The 10,015-nt window shown below is 43.1% G+C and overlaps 1 long non-coding RNA gene across 1 annotated transcript; it reads left to right on the top strand.

The window, feature by feature from the left end:
• Positions 1 to 7,031: 7,031 nt before the first annotated feature.
• LOC123729024 (uncharacterized) lies at positions 7,032 to 9,654 on the top strand. Its single transcript, XR_006760780.1, has 2 exons — positions 7,032 to 7,611; positions 7,707 to 9,654. It is a non-coding gene; the product is annotated as an uncharacterized lncRNA (long non-coding RNA).
• The last annotated feature ends 361 nt before the right edge of the window (positions 9,655 to 10,015 follow it).

The following is a 10,015-nucleotide window of genomic DNA, read 5'->3' as shown; positions in this document are numbered from 1 at the left end:
GTGATCGCTGAGATCTTGATTGAAAACAGCAGAGGTGTATTTGGAGGGTGAGTTAGTTAGGATGACATCTATGAGGGTGCCCGTGTTTACGGATTTGGGGTTGTACCTGGTAGGTTCATTGATAATTTGTGTGAGATTGAGGGCATCAAGCTTAGATTGTAGGATGGCCGGGGTGTTAAGCATGTCCCAGTTTAGGTCCCCTAGTAGCACGAGCTCAGATGATAGATGGGGGGCAATCAATTCACATATGGTATCGAGGGCACAGCTGGGGGCTGAGGGGGGTCTATAGCAAGCGGCAACAGTGAGAGACTTGTTTCTGGAAAGGTGAATATTTAGAAGTAGAAGCTCGAATTGTTTGGGTACAGACTTGGATAGTAATACAGAACTCTGCAGGCTATCTTTGCAGTAGATTGCAACACCTCCCCCTTTGGCAGTTCTATCTTGGCTGAAAATGTTATATTTAGCGATGGAGATTTCAGGGTTTTTGGTGGTTTTCCTAAGCCAGGATTCAGACATGGTTAAGACATCCGGGTTGGCAGAGTGTGCTAAAGCAGTGAGTAAAACAAACTTAGGGAGTAGGCTTCTAATGTTAACATGCATGAAACCAAGGCTTTTACAGTTACAGAAGTCAACAAATGAGAGCACCTGGGGAGTGGGAGTGGAGCTAGGCACTGCAGGACCTGGATTAACCTCCACATCACCAGAGGAACAGAGGATAAGTTGGATAAGGGTACGGCTAAAGGCTATACGAACTGGCCATCTAGCACGTTCGGAACAGAGAGTAAAAGGAGCATGTTTCTGGGCATGATAGCATAGATTCAAGGCATAGTGTACTGACAATGGTATGGTAGGATGTGAGTCCATTGGAGGTAAACCTAGGCATTGAGTAATGATGAGAGAGATATAGTCTCTAGAGACGTTTAAACCAGGTGATGTCATTGCATATGTAGGAGGTGGAACAACATGGTTGATTAAGGCATATTGAGCAGGGCTAGAGGCTCTACGGTGAAATAAGACAGTAATCACTAACCAGGACAGTAATGGACGAGGCATATTGATATTAGAGAGAGGCTTGCGTAGCCATGTGAACATATGGGTCCAGTGAGTGGTTGGGCTGACTGGGGACACGGCGATTCAGACAGTTAGCAGGCCGATGCTAACAAGCTAACAGTTAGTAGGCCGGGGCTAAACAAGGTAGCAGTTAGTAGACCGGGGCTGGCAAGCTAGCAGTTAGCAGACCGGGTTAGCAAGCAAGCAGTTGGGAGACCAGGGCTAGCAGTTAGCAGACCGGGGCAAGCACGCTAGCAGGTAGCAGACTGGGACTAGCAAGTTAGCCTTTGGGGGACGTCGCAATTGGGGCAAGTCTGTTTTTGCCTCTTCGTTCGGTGACGTCGATAGACCAGTCATGGAATTAGTAGGGTTCCAAGTAGCTCTAGGTAGCGGACGTCGTGCCTGAGGGGCCTGTTGGAATCCTCGGGCAGATTATGTCGGTATTCCAGTCGTAGAGGATCGGAGGGGTTCCGTGCCCCGTACCGGCAGTAGAAGGGGTCCGGATATTGTAGCCCAGGAGTGGGCTTCGGTGGCAGCACAGGAGCTCTGGCCAGGCTAGCTTCAGGCTAATTGGTGCTTGCTCCGGGATGGAAACGCTAGCCAGGAGTAGTCACCCGGGATTGCGGTTAGCTAATCCGGGGATATGGGAAAAAAACAAAAAAACAATAGGTCTGTTATGCTCTGGTTTGAGTCACGTTGTTCGAACTGGTGAGAGCTTTCCGAGCTAAAGGTTAGCTGATGACCGCTAGCAATGGTTTTTGACTGATAGCTGGTAGGTAGTTAGCTGGCTAGCTTCAGTTGAGGGATTCCAGATCCGAAGTAAACAGAAATACTTTAGAAAAAAAGAGGCGGGTTGCAGGAGAGTATTTAGAAGTTGAGGTTTAGGAAAATATTTGAAAAAGATATGCGAAGAAAAAGATGTAAAAAGATCTCTAGGTAGTCTCCTCTGTGGCTCAGTTGGTAGAGCATGGTGTTTGCAAGGCCAGGGTTGTGGGTTCGATTCCCACGGGGGACAAAAAATGTTTTTTATATATATATCAAATGTATGCATTCACTACTGTAAGTTGCTCTGGATAAGAGCGTCTGCTAAATGTCTAAAATGTAAATTGTAAATGTAGCTAGCAGGCCGCAGTTAGCAGAATGGGCCTTCAGCGGACACGACAGGACAAGAACAAGAACAAGGGACACGACAGGACAAAGACAAAGAAGTCTGACTGCTACGCCATCTTGGATCAAATTACCTTTTCAGGTTCTTCCAATTAAAATTAGACATTTTTAAACGTTACCATATTATCCTACATGAACCAACTTCTCAGGTTAATTAAAGTTAACCCCTGTGCGGTCCCGTATGCGGGACGGACATCCAGCGAAAAATCCTATCCCCATTAGCATAACAAAATGTAATAAAACATTTTTTTCAATATTTTTTCAAATTATATCGTTTTATAGATACACCTCTCCTGAATCAAACCACGTTGTCCGATTTCAAAAAGGCTTTACAGCAAATGCAAAACATTAGATTATGTTAGAGGAGTATATCGTAAAAGTAGCCACATAGCCATTTTCCGACCAACCACATGCATCACAAATAGCCAAAAAACAGCTAAATGCAGCACTAACCTTTGACAATCTTCATCAGATGACACACCTAGGACATCATGTTACACAATACATGCATTCTTTTGTTCGATAAAGTTCATATTTATATACTGCTCAAAAAAATAAAGGGAACACTTAAACAACACATCCTAGATCTGAATGAAAGAAATCATCTTATTAAATACTTTTTTCTTTACATAGTTGAATGTGCTGACAACAAAATCACACAAAAATAATCAATGGAAATCCAATTTATCAACCCATGGAGGTCTGGATTTGGAGTCACACTCAAAATTAAAGTGGAAAACCACACTACAGGCAGATCCAACTTTGATGTAATGTCCTTAAAACAAGTCAAAATGAGGCTCAGTAGTGTGTGTGGCCTCCACGTGCCTGTATGACCTCCCTACAATGCCTGGGCATGCTCCTGATGAGGTGGCGGATGGTCTCCTGAGGGATCTCCTCCCAGACCTGGACTAAAGCATCCGCCAACTCCTGGACAGTCTGTGGTGCAATGTGGCGTTGGTGGATGGAGCGAGACATGATGTCCCAGATGTGCTCAATTGGATTCAGGTCTGGGGAACGGGCGGACCAGTCCATAGCATCAATGCCTTCCTCTTGCAGGAACTGCTGACACACTCCAGCCACATGAGGTCTAGCATTGTCTTGCATTAGGAGGAACCCAGGGCCAACCGCACCAGCATATGGCCTCACAAGGAGTCTGAGGATCTCATCTCGGTACCTAATGGCAGTCAGGCTACCTCTGGCGAGCACATGGACGGCTGTGCGGCCCCCCAAAGAAATGCCACCCCACACCATGACTGACCCACCGCCAAACCGGTCATGCTGGAGGATGTTGCAGGCAGCAGAACGTTCTCCACGGCGTCTCCAGACTCTGTCACGTCTGTCACGTGCTCAGTGTGAACCTGCTTTCATCTGTGAAGAGCACAGGGTGCCAGTGGCAAATTTGCCAATTTTGGTGTTCTCTGGAAAATGCCAAACGTCCTGCACAGTGTTGGGCTGTAAGCACAACCCCCACCTGTGGACGTCGGGCCCTCATACCACCCTCATGGAGTCTGTTTCTGACCGCTTGAGCAGACACATGCACATTTGTGGCCTGCTGGAGGTCATTTTGCAGGGCTCTGGCAGTGCTTCTCCTGCTCCTCCTTGCACAAAGGTGGAGGTAGCGGTCCTGCTGCTGGGTTGTTGCCCTCCTACGGCCTCCTCCATGTCTCCTGATATACTGGCCTGTCTCCTGGTAGCGCCTCCATGCTCTGGACACTACGCTGACAGACACAGCAAACCGTCTTGCCACAGCTCGCATTGATATGCCATCCTGGATGAGCTGCACTACCTGAGCCACTTGTGTGGGTTGTAGACTCCGTCTCATGCTACCACTAGAGTGGAAGCACCGCCAGCATTCAAAAGTGACCAAAACATCAGCCAGGAAGCATAGGAACTGAGAAGTGGTCTGTGGTCCCCACCTGCAGAACCACTGCTTTATTGGGGGTGTCTTGCTAATTGCCTATAATTTCCACCTGTTGTCTATTCCATTTGCACAACAGCATGTGAAATTTATTGTCAATCAGTGTTGCTTCCTAAGTGGACAGTTTGATTTCACAGAAGTGTGATTGAGTTACATTGTGTTGTTTAAGTGTTCCCTTTATTTTTTTGAGCAGTGTATATAAAAACAGCATTTTACATCCGTGCGTAACGTTGACTAACTATTTTCCCTCAAATGCATCCGATGAAACAGCGCTACAATTTACTAAATTACTATTCGAAAACATTTTTAAAATGTAATATTGTCATTCTAAGATTTATAGATGAATATCTCTTGAAAGCACCTGTAATGCCAGATTTAAAAATAACTTTACTGGGTAATCACACTTTGCGATAAAAGGGGATGCGATACTCAGAACAATAGGCTTGCAATAGCAATAGGCTAGCCATCTTGGAACAATCGCATATCAAATCTAGTCTTGTATACTATTGTCAATAATCCCTTACCTTTGATTATCTTCATCCTTAGGCACTTCCAGGGATCCCAGGTCCACAAGAAATGTTTTTTCGTTCGAAAAAGTTCATCATTTATGTTCCATTAGCTTGTTGTTGTTAGCGCGTTCTGAAGGCTGCACCAAAAGTTCCGACGTGCGCGGGGCTACTCTTTCAACAAAATGCATTTTTTTCTTATTTAGGTTCGTTCAAACATGTCAAAGTTTGCGGGGGGTATGCTAGTTCTGAACGTCACATGCTAATGTAAAAAGCTGTTTTTTGATATAAATATGAACTTGATTGAACAAAACATGCATGTATTGTATAACATAATGTCCTAGGGTTGTCATCTGATGAAGATCATCAAAGGTTAGTGCTGCATTTAGCTGTGGTTTGGGTTTATGTGACATTATATGCTAGCTTGAAAAATGGGTGTGTGATTATTTCTGGCTGGGTACTCTGCTGACATAATCTAATGTTTTGCTTTCGTTGTAAAGCCTTTTTGAAATTGGACAGTGTGGTTAGATTAATGAGAGTCTTGTCTTTAAAATGGTGTAAAATAGTCATATGTTTGAAAAATTGAAGTTTTTGCATTGTTGAGGTTTTGGAATAACGCGCCACTGGATTACACTGGCTGTTACGTAGGTGGGACGATTTGGTGCCACCTACCCTAGAGAGGTTAACAAACACGTCAAGAATTTCCACCTTTGACCCCATTCCAGGTCAGCCAAACGATACTGAGACGTTCCTAGCTGACACAGAGGACGCATTGGATGGCTACCTGAATGCTACAGGTTTTGACAGGCTTTACCTGTTGAAGCAAATGTTGAATAGACACGTGTTGAGGTTCATTCGTCTACAACAGCAACACACAGCGACTACGCTAAACTTGCCACAGCTTCGAAATTAGAATTCAGTGGTTCTGCGACTCGCAAACACGATAGCTCACTGGCTAACAGTGTCAAAGCTCCGAATGAACACCCACAAGCTTACTATCATAGGCTTCTTCAGCTTACTTTGGCCTACTCACTGAAACAGGAATGGAAGAGTTGCTACCAATCGAACATGTATTCCACCTTCATTACCTAGTTGGGCCCTACAGCCCACTTTGGCTTGCCTATCTCTCAACTCAGAGAGCTTGCAAGCACAGCTTTTGAGGCATCAAAAGCTTGCAAGGCTAAGGGCCCTGACAACTCAGTTTTGAAGTTTAACCAGGAGCACTCACTCAAGTTAGAGGGTGCATTATCAGGTATTGGAGTGTTGAGAGATGACGCACAAAAGTTTATTCCACGAAACCATGATTCCAATAACCACCACGGTCTAAATAACTAAAGTACGTCGCCATTGAAACGACTACCGCTACAATCGACCTGTTCGCTACATTGCTGCTCCCAACCCAAAGAAATTGTCAGCGCACAAGGGTAGCAAAGGTTTAAAGGATGATCAAAACGTAGACCAATGTTCTCTAGAAGTTCCACTACATGACATTTTGAGAAAAGGGTAAAAGATAAGTCACAAGGACTTGACGGGGAATTGCCGGGCACCAGGTCCGCAGGAATTAACACCCTGAGCAAGGACGTTAAAAATCTAATTTCTCCAGCTCTCACTTGAGACCCTATCCAGGGCCCGCTTGATCAAGAAATAAGCCCATAGGCTTTGTCTATAGACTCTGATACAAAGGTTGTGAAGAAAAATGTCAAAAGCTTTGCTAAAGCCAAGCCCATTTAAAATCCGAAAAGTCAATCTGCCTTCACCTTGAACAGAAATGGCACATCACGTCATTGCGAACGACCACTCCACTTTGTGTGGAATATGTCCACTAAACGCAACTCAAAACGGCCATACCCGGAGGACTGCTTAACTTGTGTTGGGTTTTATTTCACTTATTAGATGTGATGCATTACCATTTACAGTAGATGTAGGCCTAAGTATGAACGGACTGTAATGCACTAAGAGGTTTATATTGTATTAACATAGATTGAGCAACATATAATAGACATGACTAACTGGAGGGTTGCTGGCTAGTAGGAGTGTAGGCTGAGTAGACTCGTGACACACACACACAATGCCTGGTTGTGGGGCCGCTCATGGACAGGTGTATGTGAGGAACTGATAGAGGGGAGAATGGCTGTGGCACAAGAACAGGCACTGTCCTTGGGTGTCTGACTCTCAGGTACACACATGAAGATAAGCTAGAAGACAACTATGCTTGGCAACAAAGATGCGTCTATAGGCTGGGACCAGCCTGCACGCCAACGATAGGATGAGTAAGTTTAAACCACGCTCATCCTCCCTCTGACAGGCCAGCAGTGAGCGGGAACTATCTCTGTCAGAGTATTTAATGAAGAACTTATGATGTCATTTTCAGTTCTCTGTTTGCCCTGCGAGGTGTTACAGTGAACCCGTATATACGAAGATTGCATTTACCATTTATTCTGCTTGACTAATTCTATTAATAAACAGCTGAAAATATATTCAGTAGCCTAGTGTTAAATTTTGTTCTGATACCAGAATTGAATTGACGCAGCCCTAACAATTGGTGACCCCGAATGTGATTCTGGTAGAAGGACTTCGCTGGAACTTGTCCGGCCGATTGGCCATCGCTCTCGTCGGACGGTGTGTTTCACAAATCCTGACCGGTCAAACAAAAGGTAAGCAGACACCTATTGTGAATAACTAAAGTTCTGCATATTGGCATTATCCAAATTTATTTTGTGAAGCACCTGTTTGATGTAAGTGATTAAATTGTGGAACGTCCACCTGTTACATTAATAATTTGATTTTGAAACAATTTTGAGAGTTGTGGTGTGATAAATGCAATCTTGAAACCGATCGATCGTTGATGATATAACAAGTGAATGTAATGTACTAGGTATTGAAGTACCAAGTGTGTATGTGGTTAGTCGGCGTACTTAACCGGAATGAGTGTGGATGGATCTAGGTATAACAGCGATTGTAATGTACTAGGTTTTGAAGTACCAAGTGTGTATGTGGTTAGTCGGCGTACTTAACCGGAATGAGTGTGGATGGATCTAGGTATAACAGCGATTGTAATGTACTAGGTATTGAAGTACCAAGTTTGAGCGTGGCTGTCAAGTCTGGGACTGGTAGCAAGACTGAATGAAGATTGGGAGGTCAACCTAATCGTATGACTGAAGTACATTAGATACTAGTCGGCGTACTGTATCAAGTGTGAATGATCTACGGATGAAGGTGTTATACTGAGTAACCATTGAATGACTGAAGTACATTAGATACTAGTCGGCGTACTGTATCAAGTGTGAATGATCTACGGATAAAGGTGTTATACTGAGTAACCATTGAATGACTGAAGTACATTAGGTACTAGTCGGCGTACTGTATCAAGTGTGAATGATCTACGGATAGAGGTGTTATACTGAGTAAACCACTGAATGACTGAAGTACATTGGGTATTAAGTCGGCGTACTAATACCAAGTTTGAGTGACCTGTGGGTAAATAAGAGGTCGGGGACGGTCGACCTGAGTTATATCATCTAGCGCTGGGGAAATAAATAACGTTAGGAACGTACGTTAGAGACGTAAATTGACATTGATAGTTAGGTTACCATAGACTGAAATTGAAAGGGATGTAAAATAACATTGATAGTTAGGTTACCATAGACTGAAATTGAATATGACCAACCAGGAGACCGAGAGGGTGCTGAAAGCACTGAAGTTAACACTAGAGATTAATGGGGGTAGAGACGGGAAAGAGTGGAAAAGGAGGGGGAAAATTATACAGGGAATGGATAAGAGAAGGTAGTATTAATGCACCCAACAGACTCCCAGTCGACGGGGAGCACGGTAGAATATTGGAAACGCTAAAACGAAAAACAGACAAAACCTGTTCCGAGTGGAAGCAGGAGGGGGAAGCGTGTAAAGGAATTGCAGGAATTTACGGGAGTTGAGCGATACATGGAGTTAATTTTATTTTACAGGGACGATGCACATTAAACACAGTTATGTATAATGGCAGGGTATTCCTAGCAAACAGAATGGGCCTGTTTGCAGACAAACTGAAGGGGTTTTAAGGTTTTAAGCAATCGTGGGTCAAATTAGTCAAATAGTACGTTAAAATATGGGGTTTCATAGATTGGAAGTAAAATATATAATCCAAGGGTAGTGTATGTTCAATTAAAGTACACAGAACCATCGAGGAAGTTTAAAACAAATGATAATGATTTGAGGAAGTACAGTGGAGTTATTATTAGGTTTTGTTTGTAGTTAACTTTTGGGGTTTTGAATCGGTGTAGTAGGATGAAATACTGACCAAGTGGTTGTATTTTCTGGAAAAAGGAGCGTTTCAAATTCCTAGGGACAGGAGATCTTAAAGGGGTATACACACATATGGAATCTTAGAAGTTATACACCCATGGAATCGTTGAGGTTTTGTTTTCTGAGTTTTAATTAAAAACGTGAAATTCTTTTGATAGGGAATGTTCTGGGAACCTGGGATACAAAATGTAGATAAAGTTCTTTGCCTTCATTTATCTAAAGTAGTAAGAAACACGGTTCTGAAAGGGTGGTATGACTTTTGACCCCTCTGGTGACTTTTCCTTTTGTGGTCTGATCAGCCGCAATGAAAAGCCATTTGGATGGTGAATTTAAGGTCATTTGTGATACTGACTTTAAGGAAATTTGTAGAACTGATAATTATGATGGAGTTAAAGTTCTTAGACGCAGTTGAAAATTTGAACCAATGAGAAGACTGAATGACGATAAGGGTACAATAATTTTTCTTTGTGGAGTAGTTCAGATTAGTCATTTTTGATCTGATTATGTTATTTGAACTCCTATAATGATTTGTTTAGATATGCAGCAATATTGATACATGGCTTGAGCCATGTATAAATAGGGGGAGTATGGTAGGGCAGGCGATAGAACAGGTTAGGATAATTACTTAACAACATTTTTGTAGAATATCCTTTCCAACATTTGGAAATGGACTTATTGAACTATTACGAATTGAGGGGAAGAAGGGGTGTTTAACAATAACAGATAAGTATAGTAAATGCGTAGAAGCGTTCCCAACTTACTTGGTGGACATGATTATGGTAGCTAGAATATTAGGTCAAGATATTATCCCTAGAGTTGGTTTACTGGGATCTATCTCTTTAAATGATGGATGACATTTTAGCTAATCAGGTAGAGCCTATAGAATGCCAGAGTTAGAGATACCAGAACAGGTAGACATAGAAGTTGAAGTAATACTAACAGAACACATGAGAAGACTGTTTGTTAACCAAACCCGTATGTCCAAGAATTTGTGTCCAACAGGTGAATTACAGGAGAAGGTGATTCACTCAATCCAACCAAGAGACTGGGTGTGGATCCAGTCCCTGAGGAGAAA

This window comes from Salmo salar, chromosome ssa19, assembly GCF_905237065.1.
Source record: "Salmo salar chromosome ssa19, Ssal_v3.1, whole genome shotgun sequence".
NCBI classification, from domain to species: domain Eukaryota; kingdom Metazoa; phylum Chordata; class Actinopteri; order Salmoniformes; family Salmonidae; genus Salmo; species Salmo salar.
The sequence above is the reverse complement of the archived record's forward strand: the minus strand, read 5'-3'. Positions and strand labels throughout refer to the sequence as shown.